The sequence below is a fragment of the Peromyscus californicus genome, unplaced genomic scaffold (genome assembly GCF_007827085.1).
Source record: "Peromyscus californicus insignis strain IS unplaced genomic scaffold, ASM782708v3 Scaffold_15__1_contigs__length_86483966, whole genome shotgun sequence".
NCBI lineage: Eukaryota > Metazoa > Chordata > Mammalia > Rodentia > Cricetidae > Peromyscus > Peromyscus californicus.
Genome location: NW_026294447.1, coordinates 28,726,510 through 28,749,311, shown reverse-complemented (window position 1 = coordinate 28,749,311; position 22,802 = coordinate 28,726,510). Strand labels below are relative to the sequence as shown.

At 37.7% G+C, this 22,802-nt stretch overlaps 1 long non-coding RNA gene across 1 annotated transcript in view; it reads right to left on the bottom strand.

Moving 5' to 3' along the window:
- Nucleotides 1–2,507: 2,507 nt before the first annotated feature.
- The window catches only part of LOC128110775 (uncharacterized), a 119,755-nt gene continuing 99,460 nt past the window's right edge, over nucleotides 2,508–22,802 (bottom strand). Inside the window, exon 11 of the long non-coding RNA XR_008218325.1 lies at nucleotides 2,508–3,078. This is a non-coding gene — a long non-coding RNA (uncharacterized LOC128110775). The remainder of the gene's footprint in view (nucleotides 3,079–22,802) is intronic.

Genomic DNA, 22,802 nt, shown 5'->3' with positions numbered 1-22,802 from the left:
GTTTAGTGGGAGATCCTGTCTGTCTCAAGGGAATAACACAGAGAGTGATGGAGTAGGACACCTGAGTCCTCTTTTGATATATGTTTTATATATTATGCATCTATCATGGTATATATATATATATATATATATATATATTCATATATGTGTTATCATAAATGGACCACCAAAAAAGTATAAGATGATAGATCTCTGTCTCTTAGCAGCTATCCTTAGTGTATTTTTGATCAAAATTATTGAAAATTTTCATTCCTATAAACAAGAAAAACTCAAGTGCATCCCAGATTCTAGAGACCATTGTTGCTGCCCCTGATGAGTGCATTAGTCTCTACTGATGCATCTTCTTCTCCAGTAGTACTCAAACTGAGGTGGTGGGCTCAGGTAGGAGGAATTAAGCTGTCTGAGCATAATTGAAGACAGTTTGACTCCAACATGATGAAATTTAAAGCCAAATAACACGAACACATTTCTGGAAGAGAATGACAGCCTCTAAGAACTTAACATCTCCATTCTTCCCAAATTTGTCCTTACCTCAAACCAAATGAAAAAGTTCCCTGCAATTGGCTAAAGTACTGTATTCTGTTTCTAATTTTATGATATCTTAATTATTCCAGAGACTGGACTCAAGTATCTCTCAGCATTTTCGTCTCATCTAATCTTTCTCCCAGGGACATCACCCTTGTTAGCACACCACCTTGCTTAATAGCTTTCACTTCAGTAAATCTGGTGGACAAAATATATTTTTAAAAATAGGTTCCCTTACTAAATTTGGATCAGACAGCCACTTTCTTGGCAAAATATACAGTCAGCAGTTTGATAATTATAGAGATTTTACTACCTCGAACCTCATCTATTGAGAGCTTAAGCCAAGTAGCTTCTGAGCTAAAAATTGTACAAATGTAGGGCATACAAGTGAGGCCAAATCTATAATGGTCTCAGCTGATCTGGCCAAGTCCTTGGTACAAGCATCCTAATAAAAAGAGAGGTCACTGTGATCTGTCATATCTATGTGCTTCTGGAAATAACAGGACCTCTGTGACCTGTTATGACCCTCAAAAAGACAAACTGGTACAACTATCACTTATACAGGTTTTAAGATCATTAGAATATGCTTCTCTTTTGGTTTCCCCAGCCCCAACATCATCTTATCCCTGATTTCTGACACAGTTATTTATGTATTTAGATCTACATTCAATGCTTTATTATACACTAAACTTAGACTTATGGATACTTTTTGCACTGGCTTAACAAAATCAACAAAATAGTTGAACATTCTTCAAGTTAAAAAGAAGTACCCTCCTGCACCTTGTAAATTCTTAGTTACAAACTTAGAGGCACTTGCTTTCCAAGGACCTGCTCTTACAAATATGTTGGTGATGTCCTATTATATTCTCTGAGCATCTTATAAAATTGACTACCTTCACTTGAGAATAGCTTTACTATAAATGAATCTCAAAGCATCTAAGAATAAACTCCAACTTTATCAGACTTAAGTGCATTGTGTCGGCTTCAATAGCAGACAAAATGGAAAGCCTCATTCCCCTCATAGCCTAGAAGCTATTCATGACTTCACCTAACTAATTACTAAATGGATTTCTTGGTCTCCTAGGATAATGTAAATATTGGATTACTAACTTTTTTTATGTAATGACTGCAGACTCACCTGTGTCTTTTTCTTGAGTAGACACTAGATTGCTGTATATAACTGAAAGGCCTTTAAAAGCCTCTTGTCTGGGCTTCTCAATCACTCTAAGCATTTCTATCCATTTAGATATGAAAGATTGCATTTAAAATGTTGGCTCCAAAGACATCATTGGTTATGTATTTTCTTTGTCCCCAGAGAAAAATCTTGCCCTCTTTATTCATATACAGTGACTGCACAACAGTTACCTAAGGTCTCCCCTGACTTGATTTAAAAATAACTCTTTGATCTCAGTATTCTTCCAGCTACTCATACTTCACTCCTGACTAAAAATACAATTTTTCTCCTGCAGTGACCTCCTACTTAGAAACCTAAGAAGGGGGCCATTAACCCAGACATGTGATCTATTCTACTCAGTCATGCTCAATTCCATCCCTAGCCAGAAGTCAAATGTGCACAGTTGCTGAAAATGTACCCTTCCTTAGGCCTTCTGGGCAGTGGGAAATGGAAGAAAATGTGTTTGGACAGTGGATAGGCTTTGGGGTGGTTCATGATTTTTCTATGCCTTGAAGATAAGTAATTTTTAAAGGCACATGGTATTCTGTATATGACAGTCACATGCAGCCCCTCTTCTCTATAGCTCACAGTGAACTAAATTCTAGTTATTCATCAACTCACCCTTCTCTCCATTCCAATCTTTCACATTCAAATGAAGCTTAATCACTTCCAAGTTTACTTTATACACTCAAGATTACCATCAACAAATAACTCGATGTGATTTTTTTTTGGAAAAAAAATTTTATTCAAGGTTTAAGTAAGATCAAAACCTACAAGATTCTGTTTGCAGCTGATGAGTGCAAAGAGAAATGCTAACCATCATTATCACCTGAGAGCTAGTGGAAGAGCTCTAGGGTCAGACTACCCAGTGACATACCAATTACTTTGTGTAGCTTAAAAATCTTGCAGCAAAAAGTATTCTAAATGAAACATTGGACTGTAAAGTTTGAGCAGGAACTGGTAGGTGGCTGGGCGAGCAGCTGGTTACCCTGTACAAGGACCTAGCATCCAGCTAGTTCCTATTTTGACTTTTTCAGGTTAAACAACTTGAACTCATAACCTCTAAGCAGAAATAGTGTACCCATGGTCTGAAAACATAAGCAGCCCCACTTGTCCAGCAGAAGCTGGAGTGGACTCCTGGGGAAGCAGTGAAGACTGTCCCACTGTGCCGCGATCTACATCTGCTGCGTGGAGTTCCCGTTCCAAGTGTTGTTCTCGTCTTCGCCATCATCTGGAGTCCTCAGTCTGTAGACCTTCCCTTCCTCTTTAAAGTCCTCCCCACGTCTCTCCAGCACTCTTTTCCGGACTGCTTCCCTTTTCTCTGACTTGATGGATGACACAGGGTTGGAAGGCTCTGTGGGTGTGGCTCTTGCTGAAGTCTGTGCAGGAGGATTACGAAATAAAAAATTGCTAATTAGTCTCCATATGGCCAGGAATGGATAAAGCACCATCCCCAGTAATGTCCAAATGTCTCTACTGGAAGAGTGGACAATGGATGTGGCTGGGATTTTTTTTTTTTTTTTTAATGAACAAAAATGACAAGAATCCCTGTGGAACCCACAACCTTGAACTTTGGTATACTGGAAATGTCTGTAAAATTTCTCTTCAAGTCCACCACAGGAGACTTCATGAGGGACTATTAGGCACTCATATTGCAATAAAACACCATCAGCCATAATCCTGTGCAACCATGTAACTAAACAGACTATGTGTGTGTGATGGGCAACAAAATAAATCTTTAGAAATTTTGAGGAACTGAAATTAATCATTAGTTTCAATGCCTCTGAAATAAATAGCAAATCGAAAACTTAGAACATCTACATAAGCATTAACTGATAGATCAAAGAAGAAACCATGACTGAAAGTAAAACAGATTTTTTAATACCCCAAATTTTGAGATGTGACTAAAACTTGGATTTTAAGAAAAAATATAATTTAAGCCAAAGCTTTGAAATTTTAGATCAAATAGATAATTTTACAAAGATAAAAGTTGCCATCTTGTTTCAAGAAGAAAGAAAGTGAAAGGTATTTCTACTGCCCTTAGGAAACCTCTTTCTAACCCTGTTCTGTCAAACATTTAAGGACAAGTAATTTCTGTCCTACAAAAGCTCCCCCCAGAGACTGAAATATGATGAAATGTGGCACACTTCACTATATGAGCCTTGCTTCATTTTTATAATGAACCTGTAAGCACAATGCTGAAAAAAATTTCAATTCATTTTAACTCACAAATGTATACATGTACACAATCGCTAAGGAAAAATCTGTCAAAAGTAGCACAAAATGGCAAAAAGATAGTACAGCAGAACCAATTTCACTCTTCACAGAAATCCAAGGTTAAGGTAGCATTAGAAAACAGCTTTTGTCATTTGCCACACCAGTTCATTAAAAATTAGGTCATGCCAAGAGTGACTGGATGCAGGAAAAAATAAAAGACAAGACTCTACATTCATTAATTATATCATCTAAAAGTCTTTTTGTATAGCAATATATGAATGCAAGTTCATTGATAAAAATGTATCACCTTCACAGAATGCTGAGTGTAAGGCAAGTGATATATATTACACTATGTCCCAGCTAAATTATGTGCTAAAGCCTTATTCACAATGAACTGGTAATTCAAAGATCAAGCCTTTGGGGGAAAATTCATTACATGAGGATATGTGAGATCCTCAAGATGGGATTAGTGTCTCTACAGGAAAAGGCCAAGTGTCCCCTCCCCTTCTCATTCTTTCTCTCTGCCTTGTGAGGATACAATGAGAAGTTGCTATTTGATAGTCAAGCCTGACCAATCACCAAATTTTCTACCACCTCAGCCTCTAAATCAGCCATCACCTGGACCATAGACATCTCAGCCTCCAAAGCTCTAGGGAATAACAGTATTACTGCACTGTCTCATGTCTAAGCCACATAGCTTATGGTATTTTGTTACAGTGACCTGACATGACTAAGACAAGGCTAAGAGTATGGTTAGGAGATATAATATATATATATATATATATATATATATATATATATATTTTTTTTTTTTTTTCTTAAAGCTGCTATAAAAATAAAATCAATGTACAAAAAGACCTAGCAAACTGGAAAGGAAGAGTAATTTCCTTAACCTATAAAAGATATTTTTGAGCGACTGGCAAGATAACCCAGCAGGTTAAAAACCCCAGAAGCTGCATGGTAAATAAAGAAAACCAACTTCAATGGATAACCATTGAATACACACTGCGGCATGTGCTATCCACCTCCAAACACACAAAATAAATAAATGAAAATTTTATTTAATATAAGACATCTATAGAAATAAATGTTTCTCATAACTAATGACAAAATATTGGCATTCTTTTTCAAGGTCATACCCAACATTATTCTAACATTCCTAGACAATTAGTAAGAAAATAAAAATAAATAAAATGTATCCAAGTTGAAATTGGAAAAACTTTTATTATTCACAGATGATAAGATTTTTGTGTGAAGAAATGTTTAATACTGACTATTTTTAGATATGCATTTTATAAGGTTGATGGATTCTAAACTAATATAAAACAATCAATAGTATTTGCATTTCAACAGCAAACAATAATTCTACTATAATTTAAAAGAACATAAATATAAGATGTCTAAATAAAAAGATGATCCTATAAAGTTGTAACACTTCAATGTTTTACAGAAAATGATTGGAGTGCTTACTAATTAGAAAGAGACTATGGATGAAGCAGAAAGCATACTAATGTAATAATGCCAAATTTCTCCTGCTTGACCCAGGAATCCATGAAGCCTACTCAAAACCTTATCAAATTTTGTTGTCCTCATTGTCAATGTAATGTGATAGTGTCACTTTGGAAAGCAATTTAAGGACAATATATCATATAAACCACTAATTCTGTTTATTAGACTGCTCTTGAAAAAATACTCTATATCACCTTGTACATGTAAGTCTAGAATACTTGTCCAAGCATTTCTGCTCCCAGTAGCAGGAATTTTCATATTAATTTTCTATTGCTGCTATAACCATTTACCACATATTATGGTGGCTAGAAACAACACAAGTTTAATTAATAGAGTTTCGTTAAAAGTCTGACAGGAATATAAATTGTGTGTGCTTATACTCAGCTCCTGAACTCAAGCTGGAAGAATTCTTCTTCAAACAAAAGTAAGAGACTCAATTAGGTATTTCTAGAAAAACTTTCTTCATTCTGGGTTCTTAACCTTAATTAGAACTGTGAAGTTCAAAAAAATCCATTTTTTTCATGTAAGCATATTTATAGGTTTGGGACATCTTAAGGGGACCATTCTTCTTCTTACTACAAGTGAAATAAGCAAATCAATGTGCTATTCTATGACAATTTAGAAAAACTGAATATATTTTCCAGAATACATTGTTTATTATTATCACCATCATCATCATTATCATCATTTTTTATTATTGTTATTATTGGTGGTAGTGGAATGTGTTTGTGTGATCAAAAAGGCCAGAAGAGGTCGTGGAATTGCCTTGAGTTAGAGGCAGGCAGTTGTAAGCTGCTCAACGTAGATACTGGGAAATAAACCTTGGTCCTTTTGGAAGACCAGCAAGTACTTTTAACCACAGAGCCATCCCTCCAGCCCTCTAAAATCCACTAACTGAGTTGGCTGAAGGAGAAGAAGCAAAGATCTGCATGGCATTTGGAAAAGGAAGCAAAGCAGCTTCTACCATTACCAGGAGGTTGATCATCATGGTTAACTAAGAGATAAAAGCTACAGAAGAACCCACGGCACGCCAACTCCTCCACACACGCTCTTCCACTTTGTGTCAAGTTTGTCTTCTCATTTGATGTTCAATGCTGTATCTAGGTCTACCATCAAATGTTTGTTTTGTCCCTCCTACATAGACCTCTACACAAGCTTTCTCTTTGTGGATTTACCTTGGCTACTGGACATGTAGTGACTTTCACTTCCTTTGAAGCTTTGATTTTCTACTCATGTTCCTGTCTCAAGATGCACCCACTTAGTCCTTGAACTCTCTTCAATAACTTCTCTCTTCCAGATACCCCTACTTTTATGTAAAGTCAATTACTATTAAAAAAATCTTTTGTGTTCATGATACACATAGTAACATACTTCCCTAAATGAACCCTTTATGGGTGTAGTCCATAAAATATACACAGAAAATTACATAGTAGCATATTCTCTACATTTATCATATCATCGGAGAGCCAGTAGAATATACAGGTAATAATTTCAGTTAATGAAATGCACACTTGCTGCCTTGAGACTGTTATAATTTTTTAGTCTTATGCAGAATAAAACTTCTTCACCTGTCTTTTGGTAATCCCTTGACACACACCATTGGATGATTAATGGTAGACTCTGTCCCTAGCTCCCATATCTCCACCTAAGGAGACAAATTCTCTGTCTGGCATGATATTCTTTACCCCCAAGAAGAAAGAAAGGAATGCACCTCAGTAGGTTTTATGCCAAGCTTTCTCTGGCAACACAGAGTAGTGTCACTGTTGTGTTTCTCATTCATTGAGTTCTCTCTAGTGTCTGACACTGTGCTAGAAACCATTCATTTGATCTTCACAGAAAAATCTAACAGAACACTGACCTGACTCTGTACTTTACATGTGTGACTGGTGCTTTAAGAGTTAAAGTAACTTCCTACAATCCACATGAAAGTTGGGATCTGGGCAGGAAGCCTAGTTCTTAAGGAACCTGATGCCTGCATCAAGCTACCATGGGATCCAAAGTTGAAAACAAAATGGAACAAATCAACAGCATCCACAAAACATATTTAAGAAAAGTATTGTATTTATGGCACCTGGCATTTCGTGTTTGGGCAACAATTAACCTTCCTATTCGGTTCAAACAATCCAGCTCCTACCATGGTGAACAAATTCATGAAAGGGTAAGACAGATCATGGAGATCATGGAGGGTCAAACACAGTAAAATGAGGGTCCCCGATTCTCAGCAGATGGAGCCTCAAGTTCTAGAGCCATGTGGATCTGAGTTTACATCAGAACTCCACAAATTAATAGGGAAGAAAAGAACTTTGATATCTCTGATAATCCTATTATGACAACTGTAAAATATGAACTAAACTGATTTAAAATATGAAATTCTATGATTTAAATATTTTATCATTACTTAGCAGGAAAAACAATGCTTTCCTGAATAATGTATCTACTTTCTATTTTGCACTTTCAATTCTCTATACTTCTACAACAAAAATGATTCTTGTAATTCAGCTCAACTTACCTTCCTAAAGAAGTTCAGATATGAAGCCAGGTATGGTAGTACACACCTGTAATCCCAGCACTCAGGAAGCAGAGGCAAGGGGTTCTCAAGTTCAAAGCTAGCCTTAGTCATGAAGGGAATACAAGGATAGCTTGAGCTACATAGCAAGACTCTAACCCTAATTTCTATGATATAGCTCAGTAGAGAATTCTTACCTACCATGATCAGTCCCAAGATTCAACTCTTGTTGCAGAAGAAAAAAATTAAGTTGAAAAAAAACTTTAAATCCACACTGGACATAATTACAGAATTCAATTTATTATTTGGCTGCAATAAAAGGCTCCAGGAAAACAACTTCAGGATCAGCATTAGTGTCAGGTCTTAGAGGATAATGGGACTTGGTAAGCAAAAGAATGAAAAGTTTAGTCAAGGCTATGCTAAAGCAAAAACCACAAAATTTCATTAAACTGCAGGCTAATTATACCCAGGTAAATTGGACAGACCACATGAAAGTATGTCTAATGCCAAAAATTACATTTGTTTGGGTGAAAGGGGTATTAGCCATGATGTCAAGCTGAATATGAGGCACCATGTCTCTTCAATAGCATCAGAGAAGGTAACTGGCAGGAATCCAAGGATGAAGTAACCATTCAGACAGGTAGGCTAGGTGTACAGAAACCGCTGCCATTTCCATGAAGGAATCACATTAGAGCAGACGGTAAGCAGAACCCTCTGTGATATACAGAAGCGCTGCTCATGGCCTCACATTTCATTGCTTAGGGTATTTGTTATGCTAAATTGCATCCAAGCTCATTTTTCTGGTAGGGCCTACGGGTTTTACAGTGAGCTAAAATAATAATGCCAGGAGCTTCTAACAGAGAACTATTACCACTTTAGAGATGTCCCAAAGTTGAATATAAAAATTCCTATCATTGCAAAGTTTTCTGAGAGAAACTGAATCTAAATATTGAATCTTTTTGTAAATTAAAGTACAAACCTGAAGTCCCAAAGCCCAAACTCAATATAGTTTGCCTTTGTGAGTTATCATTTAATCATAATATACCACCCTAACTAGCTGACTCCACCTGGCCTCATAGAGTAGAGGCAGTGTTCTTTAATCAGTGGAAGCCTTGACTTGCTCACAGGAATCAATGCTGTCCTTTAGTAATCATTGCTGAATTATTTAACAATAAGTTTCTCTTGAGCATTACTATAAAGAATTTAACGTACTGTGTACCAAATCACAATATGTTTATAGCCCTGTCCTTACATCATTCAACTATATAAGCCAAGCTAATTCATTATTAGAAGTAGGTAGAAATGTAGTTGGAATCAGTTTACACTATTTCTTTTTTTAAAAATCTAGTGCTATGATCGTGAACCCAAATTGAAGACCTAACCTGTATTTCAATTATAATTAACCTGTTTTCCTTATATATGAAGAGTTAGCCTTTCACCAGCAGATATATTTATTGTCTAAGAAAGTGGTACTGGAAATATTACTATGTTTTCTCAATCTGTAGGAAACTTACAATGTCATTAGTTTCTTCTCACTAGTCTCATTCTCATTCTAATTTGAAAGGCATGTCTTTTTCTGCCAGAATATGCCCCAAACCAGTACTGAGTTTAGGAGGAACAGCATCTCTCTGGAAAGCAGACTCATTCCGCATTTCCAATCTTATGTCACAGTGGCTGTACGTAACTATTCTCATAAAATCCCATAGGATTATCTCAACTGCTTCTCAAAGAATTTGTTTTCTCAAGCAATTATTCCTGTGACAGACTGTGACACACTAGTACAATGTGTGGGCATGTATTAAGTACCCATATTTCAAGCAAACCACAGTCTGAAATATTTATTTCAATGAATAAGAACATCCATTGTGTTGGAAAGACAGAAGGCATAGATGGGTTTGTTTGTTTGTTTGTTTGGTTGGTTGGTTGGTTGGTTTTAAGTAATTTGGGGAGGATGCTGCAGGGGTGAGCAATGAAAATGGAGGGACTTGGAGGTTATGGGGATTGGGGTTAGTGATGTAAAATTCTCAAAGAATCAATAACAAATTGTGGGGTTTTTTTTAAATAAAAGGATCCATTATCATATTCAATATATGGAATGGCAAAGAAAATGTTGTGATACACTAAAGCTAATGTAGAGCCAAAAAGAGAATGCCAGATAAGGCAGGTAGTACTTAATCCTGTGGCTAAGAAGTGTGAATACAAACAAGATTACTTCTTTTAACCTTCCATCCCATAGGGCTGTAGCTAGAGTTTTCCTGCCTTGCCCACAGTCAGGACAAATCTGTCACCTGCCAGTCCCACAGCCACTCAGACCCAACCAAGTAAACACAGAGACTTACATTGCTTACAAACTGTATGGCCATGGCAGGCTTCTTCCTAACTGCTCTTATAGCTTAAATAATCCATTTCCATAAATCTATACCTTGCCACGTGGCTCGTGGCTTACCAGCGTCTTTACATGCTGCTTGTCATGGCGGTGGCTGGCAGTGTCTCTCTCTGCCTTCCTGTTCTCTCAATTCTCCTGTTAGTCCCGCCTATACTTCCTGCCTGGCCACTGGCCAATTAGTGTTTTATTTATTGACCAATCAGAGCATATGACATACAGACCATCCCACAGCATAAGGCTGTTTGAATCTGTCAATCTCCTTATACCTATACCTATACAGGCTTGTCACTATCAACTTCTATCCTGAATTTTATCAAATTTCACAGAACTCATAGAAATCAGCTGCCCTACAAGTAAAAATAGTATGTGCTATTCTACAGTGCCCCCATTGCTTCAAACTTAGAGGATTATTAGGAGAGGGAGAATAGAACACATTGCTAATCACAAAGTGAAGCAATTAAAAGCATCGTCTGAGGCCTCTTTGAGAAAAGTGAGGCATGTATAATCTCCTAGTCATTGAGAAACAGGCCAACAGTCAGAAAATACTCCTTTTAGGTTAAAATGAAGCCAAGCATGGTGGTGCACACCTGGAATTCCAACACTTGAGAGGTGGAGGCAGGAAGATCAGGAGTTTAAGGTCAGTCAGGGTTAAATGAGGCTATGTCTCAGGAAATGAGAATAAAAGCCTGTTCAATGGTATCTTGACAATTGTCACTTACCCACAGCAAGGATGGGGTCCCAGAGGATGAACTGGGGCTCCACAAGTGTCAGGAAATTCAATGGTCCAAGGAGGCAAGATTATAGTTTTATAAGATAATGTTGACAATGGAAAGCCACATCTTTAGCTTTTACTTCTCAACATGTCATGAAATATTTGTTTCCTTTTGACTGAGCAAACACACTTAGAATTCCCTTCTTCATTGCTAATACCTCCTCAGTTGCCTTTGTTAGCTCCACCTCACCTGTCAGTTTTTATTGTTACATTTTGCCCCCCCAGAAGACTCTTCTTAGTGCTATCCTCGTCATAGGTGTTTCTTCCCCTTGAATGATTTTAGACAATATTTATGTTGCTGATCTTCCAGGTTATACCCGAAGACTAGTCAATTTGTCTTGGCTACAGACTTGTAGACTGCTTACCATACCCACTCATTCTAACACCACCAAGACAGCATAATTTCTACCCAGAGAAACATGCTTTTCCTCCAATGTTTCCATTTGTGAACTGCACACAGCTCATACGATTTTCCAACCTCAAAATGATGATGACTCTTCTTTTTCCTTCATTCCCATACCCAACAACCAGCCCATCTGTAGCTCTACCTGCCTCTATTTCAAGTGTACATTCTTTGTGGGATCAGTCTGACATTTACTATTGCTGTCCCTCTAGTCATATTCCTCATCTCTCCTTGGAAATTTTCATTAACGTCTGATGAACCAATGGAGAACCATATCACCCACGGGTCCTCTGCAGCACTTCTCTGAACTTTGGTCACTAGTTCCTGCATTTCCTAAGCTCACTATTGCTATTTCATTATAATCACAAGGCAACCACTTCCAAAACCCTGAACAATCTAGCATTGACCCACATCAGCAACCTAATCGCCTTCCGTATTCACTACAGTCTGTCCTTCCTTTCTTTCTGCCCTTCAACAGACAACAATTCCATTTCTAAGACTTTTGGTCTTGCTGCTGCTTCTGTTAGGGATGCTATTTCCCAGGGTTGTGTTTGTTTGTTACACAATCAATTGATACTTACACACGTTTCATCTCCACCTCCTCAAGAGAAACCTTTCTACACTGTACTAACGTGTTTCTTTGTATCATCATATGCACTACTTCTCTCTCTCTCTCTCTCTCTCTCTCTCTCTCTCTCTCTCTCTCTCTCTCTCTCTCTCACACACACACACACACACACACACACACACACACACACACACACACACACACATACACACACACACACAGACACAAGTCTGGGCCATTGTAACCTATATGCAAAGGTCCTGAATTGTTTAATGCTTCAAATGATACCAGGAAACAAGTAAGCACTCATTAAATATTTCTGAACTTACAGATCTGGAGAAAACTGTCAAACTGAAAAGTGTAGCTAAAATTCATTAAAACACCACTCAAATCTTGAAAATATCTGTCAGATTTTATGTTCAAAACCAGTTTCAATTCTGAAGTTTTTCTTTGTTCCCCATTTTATTTATCATCCAATTCTAGAAAAGTGATATGATTTACTTCAACAGTCTTTAAATAGCTACCTTGAAAGCCTAATTATATCTATACATTGGAAAATTTATAACATGTTTATATATACTATCATATTAAAATATACCCATGCATTTTTGGCCCTTTCTGTCTGTAACAGCTAGCTTTGTCAGTCAACTTGAGAACATTGAGAATCACCCATGAGACAAGTCTTTTGGCATACCTGTGAGGGCTTTTCTTGATTAGGTTAATTGAAATAGGAAGATTCACCCTAAATGTGGACAGTGGTCTAGATTTAGGAGGTCTTAGGAAACAGCTTTACCTTCAAGTCTTGCTGGCTGAGTTCATTTAAAATGCTGCTGATGCCATCCTTTGCTGACATCAAAACACAAATTATTGTGCCTTCTCATGTTTATTGAAGACCAGTGGCTCTCCAGGAATCCTTCAAGATTTCAGCATCAGATTGGCACTTCTGAGACATGTAGCCTTGTAGAATGAGCATATACCAAGTTCTCAACCTCTTCAGTATAAGGACAGCCATTGGTATGCTACCAGACTGTATTTTATAAATCAATCTAAAAACATCATTTTTAATGTATTCATTCTATCAGTTCTGTTCCTCTGGGATTCCCTGACAAATGTCCTCCAGATCTTCTTTTCTAAAAATGATTCTTTGTTCTCTTGTTTCAAGCATCACTATATCCCACTCTTGCCTGCTATACTATTCCTAATTTTTAACATCTCGGAGCCACAGAACATAAGAAAACAAGTGATACATGACTATAATCCCATCACTCAGGAGGCAAAGGCAAAAGGATCTCAAGTTCAAGGCCAGTCTGGATAATGTAGTGAGTTCCAGCTGGCCTGGTCCATGTATCAAGACCTTATTTCATGTGCAATGACAAAAGAGAACAAATGGGAAAGGAATTTTATTAATTGTTATGCTCCCACATCAGTCCATTCCCCACCTCAGCATAGAAGGTTAAGAGTTACACTCGCACCATATACTTTTTTCTCCAGCTCCTAACAACCACATTCTCTTCACTGGGCTTCACAGATGTACCCAGACACCTTGAAGAGCTAATACTTCATTACCATTTAAAATTACACTCCATAAAAGTTGTTTTTCACTTTTAGAGAACTGGGGGAAGGCTGACTTTTCTAATGACAAAAAAAAAAATAGTATATGGAACCAAGATCACTTCTTTCATTCTTATCCATTTGTTAAGTGAAATATGTTATTTAGAAAAGGTGTAACACCTTTTATTCCTCCTTTTCTGTAGTTCTTGCTTGCTCTCCTTTCACATTTCTTTTTGAAAATGTATGAGCATGTATATTTCTTGGGTGCCAGTGAGATATGTCAGCAAGTTAGGATGCTTGCCACCAAGGCTGAGGACCTGAGTTTGACCCCTGGGATTCACTAGGTGGAAGGAGAAGATTGAATCCCTCTGTCTTTGGAACACTACACGTGCATCATGGCATGTGTATATAAATAAGTAAAAAAAAAATGTAATGAATTTTTAAGGAACACTAGGTAAGAAGTATGTAAATGATTCAGATTTAGATACGACTGGGTCTTTATGAAGATTACCCCTGAATAAACAATAGACTATAGGTCACTGAAGATCAGAGACAATGCAGACCATGTAGCTCCTGATTCTGGCAGAGAGCCACTGCCAGCAGTTTGCAAAAATGAGAATGAGAATTTTAAAGAGGCAATGGCACTCCCTGTGCTCAACACAGTGGTGTCAAAATAGTCAAGATGTAGAAACAACCTCAGTGTCTAGAAACAAATGAACAGATACAGAAAGAAAGAGTGGCATATAGACATGCAATAGACTCCTACACACACTTCAGAAGGAAGGGCGTCCCGTGATAGGGAACAACATGCAAGAATTTTGAGGACAAGAAGCTTAGCCAGCTATAATACACAAATATTGCCTGATTCCTCTTACACAAAGAAGAATCCAAAATAATCTCAGTAAATCAGGGGGAAAAGCTGATTTCCAGGGGCTGGGGAGGGATAGGAAGGAGGAGTTTTTCATTAACAGGTGCAAGTTTTGCTGTACATGATAATGTGCATGAGAGAACTACTGTGTGTGTAGCCAGTCCTTCGCATTAATGCAGTAAGCATAAAATTACTAAGAGGCCATGTCTCATGTTGCATGATTTTACCACAATAAACTCTAGGGTTTTATATATATATTTGGTTTAGGCTATGTATCAGCAGTGAGGGGGCTTTTAGTTTATTCTTTTCCTTTTCGTTTAAGGGCACCATCTACTTTGGCAGAAGAGTGTGGCCGATTTACATTTTTCTAGTTATGTAAGATGTTATGCGTGGAAACTTGCCTTAAAAGCTTTATTTCACTTCGGTGGTATTTTAGCTTCTTTCTCAAAGACGGTGCCTTGGGCAATTGCTACTTGGTTATCTTGTCTTATCCAAAACTCTGGCTCATGCTTTGCCACTTTGTCCAGGAGGTGAACATCCACCACAGTTTGTAGCCCACATGCTGGTACCCTTGGACTTGCTGTACATTGAGAGCTAACCCTAAGCTGTATTTTCTGTTTTGGTAACTCTATGCTCAAAAGACACTTTAGGCCTATTTGGTATGTCTAGTATACAGTTGAGAAGAGCTAGATCAATACCCAGGAAAATTTCACAAGAGAGGAGCCTGGAGAATACAAACAAGAGGGCAGAATGCAGTCTCCTGTGAAAGAAAACCAAAAAAAATTGACCCTAGAAAGCATGAGACTAGAGACACATGGTGTAGAAGGGTTAGATGGATGACACTGATTAGTAGTCCCTGAAACAGGCAAAAGTTTTAATATGCCTCTATTCCCAGAACAGATGACAGTGAAGGAAAGTCCTAAATGGATTCAACTGTTCAGTCGTATTTGTAATGCACTTACTACTTATACCTAATTACTGTGCAGAAAAGTTCTACATGTTAATAAGCATCAAAAATGGGGTGGAGTGCATTTTAACTGGCTAGCACAGTAAACCTGCCTGTGTCAATCCTGTGGCTTCCATGTCCATATCTATAAACAGACTCACATGCTAACTGCATCACAGAGAAAAATCTGAGATCACTTCAAACCACAGGAGGAATTCTTGGTTAGAGATGAGGAACTTCTCTAGAATAATCTAGATTATAGTAGCAATTGCAAAAGTATTTAAGTACGTGGAGGAAATTGTTGGACAAAAAAAAGGGAGGGGTGGTGACTTCAGATTTAGTTCAAGTTTGCAAGTGGTAGAAACTGTTAGTCATTTTAGGTACTGGGTTTTACAAACACCAAGTCCTTGTCCTTCTATTTGCTTCCACATATATAGGTATAAAGGAAAGGGTTACAGTAATCCATTCCAATGTCATACACAATAATAGAGATTTTTAATAGAAAACTCTTCATTTTGTTTTAATTAAAAATAGATTTTATTTCATATAATGTATTCTGATTATGGCCTCCTCTCCAGATTCCTCTCAGCTCCTCCTGAGTCACACAAATCCACACCCTTTCTTGATCTCTCTGTTTTCTTTTGGGTTTTTCTTAAAATAGATTCTTTTTCTCAGATGATCTCACCTGTTTACAGTTTTACCTCCCTCTGTTCCTTCCAGTTTCTCCTCTCCTCCCCTCTCATCTGGATCCATTCCCTATCTGTCTCTCATTAGAAAATAAACAGGCTTCTAAGGGATAATAATATAATACAATATAATTAAAATAACATAATATAAGATAAAACAAAAACTAACATACTGGAATAGGACAAAACAAACTATAGGAAAGAAACTCAAGAAAAGGCTCAAAAAAACAGATATAGACACAGATATTCACTTGTTTGCACACTCAGGAAGCCTATAACTAACTAAAACACTAAGCTGTTAGCTATAAGAAGCCATAAGGCTAGGAAGAAGCAAAGTGCTAGAGAGGCCCACAGAAATCCACAAAGATACCCACACAACAGACCTGCTGGCAATGGTCGAGAGACAGCCCGAACTGACCTACTCTGGTGATGGGATGACCAAACACCCTAATTGTTGTGCTAGAAACCTCATCCAACTACTGAGGGATCTGGGTGCAGAGGTCCATGACTGGACCCCGGGTGGATCTCTGGGAGTCCAATTGGCGAGAATGAGGAGGGTTTATATGAGCGAGAATTGTTGAGACCAAGGTTGGATAAAGCACAGGGACAAGTGGCCAAATGAATGGAAACACATGAACTATGAACCAATGGCTGAGGGGTCCCCGCTGGATCAGGCCCTCCGAATGGGTGAGACAGTTGATTGGCTTGATCTGTTTGGGAGGCATCCAGGCAGTGGGACCAGATCTTGTGCTCATTGCATGAGTTGGCTGTTTGAAACCTGGGGCCTATGCAGGATTGTTTGGCTCGGCCTGGGAGGAGGGGACTAGACCTACCTGGACTGAGTCTACCAGGTTGACCTCAGTCTGTGGGGAAGGCTTTGCCCTGGAGGAGATGGGAATGGGGGGGAGGCTTGGGGGGAAGGTGAGGGGGACGGGAGGGGGGAGAACAAGGGAATCTGTGGCTGATATGTAGAACTGAATTGTATTGCAAAATAAATTAAAATAAATTAAAAAAAAAAACAAAGAAACCATAAGGCAAAGGACCTGTAGGACACAAAGAGAAGAAAAAAATTAAAATATATTTAAATTAAATAAAACAAAAATAAAAAATAAGATTAAGAACAAAATACCCTGACATGACATAATGAGACAAAGAACCTCCAAAGACACCACTGAGTTCATTTTCTTTTGACAACTGAGTTCATTTTCTTTTGACAATCTACTGCTGAGCACGGAGCCTACCTTTCACAGTAGTTTGTTTTCCCAGTGAGAGTCCCTTGGAGGAAACTAAGTTTCCATTTGCAAGTGGTTATCCATTAGACGTAGCTTCTGGGTCAGAGATGGGGCATATGTCCACTTTTCCTTTCAGTTCTAGGACCCTATCTGGTGAAGACTCTATTCAGACTCTGAACATACTGTCTCAGTCTCTGAGTTCATGTGTGCATGGATCCTGTTGATAAAGAGGGCTCTGTTTTCTTGGTGTCCTCCATCCTGTCTGGCCCTTATACTCTTTCTACTGTCTCTTTTGCAGGGTTACCTGAGTTCTGAGGGGAGGATTTAATGGAGACATCGCCATTAGGGCTTAATGTTCTAAGGTCTCTCCTTCCCTACATAATGACTGGCTGTGAGTCTTTGTATTTGTTCCTAGCTGCTGTAGGAGGAAGCTACTCTGATGTTGGCTGAGTATGATGGATGAGTATAGCAGAATGTCATTAGGAGTCATTTTTATTTCTATATTCTTTTAGTAGAAGAGTAAACTTTGGTTTTACTGTAGGTCCTCGGGCTATCTAGTGTTGGGGTTTTTGATCACCAAAGCAGTGTCAGGAATGGGTTCAATCTCATGGAGTGGGCCTTCAGTCAAACAAGATACTGGCTGGTTTCTCCTACAATCTTTGTGCCACCATGGCACTGACGTATCTTGAAGGGAGATCACCACTATAGATCAAAGGGTTGGTATTTATGTTTCTCCTTTGGTAACATGCGGAGTACCTTCCTGTACCAAAGATCTAGAACATAAAAGTAAAGGCTCTCTCTAGGCACCAGCTCTACTTCTCCGTGGTCAGTGAGATGTGTGGGTATTGTCTTTAGCAATGGGGCCTTGCTGTCAGTTTGTGGAGAGCAACCCACTGTCTTGTAAATACCCTGGGTTGTTTGAGGATTCCCATAGGACTGCTTTGACCAGCAACACAATTAGATAGAGCCCATTTCCAGTACAGAAGCTTCATTTAATGACAAGAGATGTCTAGTTGTTGTTATTTTAATCTCAGAAACCAAAATATTTCAAGTGGAAAAAAAATTAAGAAATCATAAGCAAGCCAGGCTCATGTTGTTATCCCAGCACTCTGTGATGCTGATGCAAGGGGATTTCTGTGAATTTAAGGCCATTTTGAGCTATATAGGAAATTCAAGGCCATCCTGTGTTACATGTCTCTAGCCCTCTCCCAAATAAGAAACAAAGACAGCTGAGGAGGAGAGAAAGTAGGAAAAATAACAAAATAAACTGCAGTTTATCCTTACTTCCCTGTTGCATTATCTTAATACAAAGGAAGCTTGTTTCTTAAAGCTCTTTATTGTAAACTGTGCTCATTCTTTCTAATCATTCCTATCTTACAGAAGCTACTATTCATTTTTTAAGAAACACAAAATTATATATTCAAATAACACAGAGTTTTTCCACGAGTATACAATTCTACTAACCCCAGACCATAATGAAAGAACTGTCTTAGCTTTCGTGTTATAGTAAATGCTGGGGTAGGAGAGATGGCTCAGTCATTAAGAGCACTAACCAGTTGCTCTTCCAGAGGTACTGAGTTCTATTGCAGAGCTATGAGTCCCATATGGTAGTTCACAACTGTCTATAGCTGTAGTCCCATAGGATCCTATGTTTTCTTCTGTTGTGCATATGTACATGCAGACAAAACACCTGTGTACATGAAATACATAAATACGTAAATGCCTATAACACAGCAGTCTCTCAGTTCTTATTAGCTTCAATCCTAATGGTCTTAAATGTAGTTGCATGTATACTAGAAGCATGCTTTAGTTTTATATTCTTTAGAATATTAGCTTATATATAATTACTAAAAATTACATTTAAAAAAATCTACTGTACATTAGTTAAACTGATGTTGGATGATATATATGTTTATTTGGTATGACAATATGATTATTATAAAATATGTTGTTTTGCTAATATGACTAGACTGGCAAAATTTATAAGATGCTGACTACGGAACTCATTCTGACTTGATCTTGTCAATAAAGCTTCCACTTTGTGACTCTAAAGATATTAGGCATCTGGAGCAGTGGACATCATTTTCCCCACCTACTCTGGAGAACAAATTGCTTTCTTCTGTACTATAAGTGAATGATATCCCTAGCTTGCTTAAAAGAACTCCCCATGAGGTTGCTGGGGTCTAGTCCAGACCAGTCATGTGTGGTAGGACAACCTTGTGTGCCTGCTAGCCATAGCAAGAAATACAACATAAGGTAGCAAACACACATTCCCTTCTGAGTAGGCAGGAAACTAGTGATACATCCTCTTTGTCCCACACAATGTAAAATATAGCAAATTCACATGGTTTAGTGGCTGTTATTCTTCCATGAGCTTCAGAGACCAGGACACATGTGTATATACTTAAAAGCAACAAGTAGAAACACTGAGAACTTATCCTCTTGAAAACTATGTATTTCTTCTCTATTGTCTCTTCCCAAGTACAAAAGTAACCAAACTAGAAGCTACATAAATCAAGTCCTATCTACGTGCTGTGCTTAATTCTCAAGGAAGAAGCCAATGACCTGCTTGGATTGATCTTGGGAGAATCAACAGGATTGGAATCTGAAGAACAGGGAAGGACAGAACTACCAAGGAGAACACCAAGCTTCTGATACATTTTGCTGCCATGAAGACTGTTGTAACATATAGTTGCTTTAAGGAGGGGGCTGTGAAGACAATTTTTCCAGTTCTGTCAAATCCTTTAAACTACCACTTATCAACTCAAATTTATTTGGATATGAGCTGCCTCAAAGGAGATTCAGAGGCATTTGGTTGAACATTGACACCAAGGCAAACATGTTATAAAGGCTAGGGAAAAGGTTTGGATATAAACTCACTCTGCACTAGACCTAGATCTTTTCAGTAGCATTGTTCAACTATAATCAAATTTATAGGAATTAGATGGGACTTGAGAGCCTAGAAGGCAGGCTTTCTGCCCAAAGGTTTGGTACCCTTTTCAATTTCTCTCTCTTATTAGAGGACCTCAGGTGGGAATTTTCAGAAACAGTGGCTATCTCCTTTCCTTCTAGTATGGTACCATCTAGTATCTCTCTCCAGTTGGAACTAGCATGTAAATCAAAACTAAGTTGGCTTATGTGACGTAATCATTTATCAATACACCAATGAAAGATTGCCTGCAAAATGACTTGATTAGCTCATTTCACCCTTCTGTCACAGCTGACAGATCTTATTCTACATGTGGTGGCTCTTCTCCATCATGAGTAAAGTAGTAATTGGAGAGCCCCCACATAAAGATGAAGAATAAATAGCTTACTCGGGGATGAGAGAGAGAAAACTGCTCTGGCTCCATTGCCAGAGTAAACAAGGATAGTATTTGTTCACTTTCTGAATATAAAGAGAAATCGCAAGTTTATGGGAAGGCCTTAATAGCCAGGAATAGTCTACTTGATCTATGGTGTGGAATCTAGTACTGCAGACTTTGTATAAATTCCATGAGAGATTACAAATAAAGAAAATATATGACTGTAAAGTAAAAATAGCATATGGAGGTACCTGAGAGATGTAGATGAATTTCTAAATGGTCTTACTAAATAAAAAATAAGGAGCCAAATATAGGGGTGAAAGCCTTAGAGAGATCAGGGAAATAGGGAAAGCCACCAGCCAATCTTACCTCACCAACTCTGCAGTTTCCAAATGGGAGTTACTTCCTGTCTACCCATGCCTTTATTGTCTTGCTGTTCTGCCCTCTCATTTGCTAGCTTAGCCCAGCTACCGCACTTCCTCTTCCTACACAGCTCTGTTACTTTCTGTCTGTCTGTAAAGACCTCCAGGATGCTATGGTTGGTACTGGGATTAAAGGCATGTGTCACTACACTTGGCTCTGTTCCCTAGTGTGGCCTTGAACACACAGAGATCCTGCCTGCTAAGTGATAGGATCAAGGGTGTGTGCTACCACTGCCTGACTTTTTTGTTTACTTATAATGGCTTTCTTTTTTCTCTGATTCTCCAGGCAAGCTTTATTTATCAAAGCACAAATAAAATATCACCACATTTCAGCACAAATAAAGTATCACCACATTTCCCCTTTTTTGTCTAATAAAAAATTTAAAAAATTTAAAAAGCTATAACTAATATAAGAAAAACTATATACAGTAAGTACAATAACTATATACAATATATACAAGCAATAAATACATCAACAATGTCTAGTCCATTTGCCTTTGACAAATTCAGAGAAACTATTCCATTATCTATCCTATTTTTATAAGTCTAAAGTTTCATATCTAATTTATCTTTTATCATAACCAAGGAAAATTATAATTGTAACTATCTAGTCTTTAACTACATCAAAGACCCCAGAAGGATATAATATTACCTAAGTAAACAGGAAATGCATTGTAAGGAATTTCCAAAATTCTGGAAATGACAGAGACAGCTGGCTGCCTGGACAGTCATCCAAAGTTCTTCTGCAATGTTGAGGCATCCATTCTTCAGCCTACAGGCTTTGAGTCTCTCAGCAGCTTCTTCCTGTGTCCTGTAGAATGTCTCACAGTCTTCTCTGTGAAGCAGGTACCTGAAGGACCATCTTGTCTTGTAAAGTTCAGTGGTCACCTTCCTATGGGTCCTACATGTTCAATTTATATAACATGTTGTTAACAGTCAAGGCAAGAGCAGTTTCTTGCCCAAATGATCAGTTCTGTCAAGAAGATAAACTCCAAGAGCGACCCCCATGTGGGTCCATGAGGAATTGTATTAAAGGGTCACAGCATTAGGAAGGTTGAGAACCACAGGTCTAAGATATAGTAGCTTTATCCAATTTTAGCAAATAATGTTATACTTCAATATATGGACTATCAGTAAGTAATACTATAGAAATTATTCTTCTATGTAACAAAGTAATATTCATCATTAATTTATATGGAAAAAATTGGGAAGCATAAATTACCCATCTTAATAAAAGGACTCAAAAGTACTACATAAGTTTAAAGGAATTCAGTCTAAATACACATTGATAAAATGAAGAATTTTCAAAATGAAAGCATCAAGACCCTACATACCACTCTGAATTTCATGAGTCACACCTCCACTATCATCAGTTCTAGTTTTTCAATCTGGATCAATCTGGATCTATCTACTTCCTACTTTAGAGCAATGAAACAGTTAATAAATTTGATTGTCAAAATCGTCTGTGCATGTGTATATAAATGCATATGTATTCATTCATGTGTGTGTGTGTATCAGTGTCCTCCTTTTGTTAGTTGGTTATTTATTAAAGTTATATATTCATTGAATTTTTTGTTGCATGATCACTATCTCATTTGACATTTTCATGTGTACTCTAAACTGAAACACTCCTCACATAGTACAGATTTTCTCTTTTATCAAATTACTCAAAACATAGAGACTAGACAATAGCTAATAATAAAAATTATAAAAGACTAGAATTGAATAAATC